Source organism: Daktulosphaira vitifoliae, unplaced genomic scaffold, assembly GCF_025091365.1.
Source record: "Daktulosphaira vitifoliae isolate Bord-2020 unplaced genomic scaffold, ASM2509136v1 Scaffold_5, whole genome shotgun sequence".
Taxonomy (NCBI): Eukaryota; Metazoa; Arthropoda; class Insecta; order Hemiptera; family Phylloxeridae; genus Daktulosphaira; species Daktulosphaira vitifoliae.
The window spans coordinates 12513393-12514256 of record NW_026099576.1 but is presented as its reverse complement, the minus strand read 5'-3'; positions in this window follow the sequence as shown (position 1 = coordinate 12514256).

Here is an 864-nt window from a genome sequence, read left to right as displayed (position 1 = left end):
AATAAAATATAATAGTTTAGTTCAATTAAAATACATTATTAAAACATAATAATTTTTTTAAAAATAATTGTGTTAAAACTAAATGCCGTAAAAATTTGAAATTAAAGAATTGTCAATTTTATAAGATATAATTTTTCTTAAAAATTTCAAATTATAATTAAATTTATAGAAAAAAAAATAATAATCAACATTATTATCACAGTTTAATATCAAACACATATTTTTATGTGGAAAATATACCAGTGCTTCGTTATTTTAATTAAAAAACAACATTGCAAGTCTTTCTTAGTAGTGTCAATTACACTTAGATTGTGTCTATTGACGATTGATATAATAATCAATTAGTTATTGATTATGCTATAATTAATCCAGTCAATGAATTGTGATATTTTCGTATATACAGTTGGCCGTCCTGGTTCTTCACACTTTAATCCATATGAAACAATTCCAATTAAATACCACTGTCCTTTGTGAGGATACATCATTGGACTACCAGAACCACACTAAATAAAAATATTGATCAGATGGATGAACAAATGGACAAAAACGAAAAAAGAAAATGAAATATAATTGAAAGGCTTGGTGCAACAACCAGATAATTCCACTTTTTCAGAATACATTACTTAGCCTATTTTTTTTCATGAAATAAAAATGAAAAGTTCATTAATTTTTGACAGGTAAATATAAATAGATTAATTTAATATCCTAAGCAGTTTGACTAAATATTCAAAAATGAATATTAAAGAAACATATCAGTAATATTTAAGTTCTTTATTAAATATTTACATACAGCTAAAAATATTGTAATTTTTGTATCTTATTCATTTCAATTGATACAAAAAATGTACAAAAAAAATTGATAAA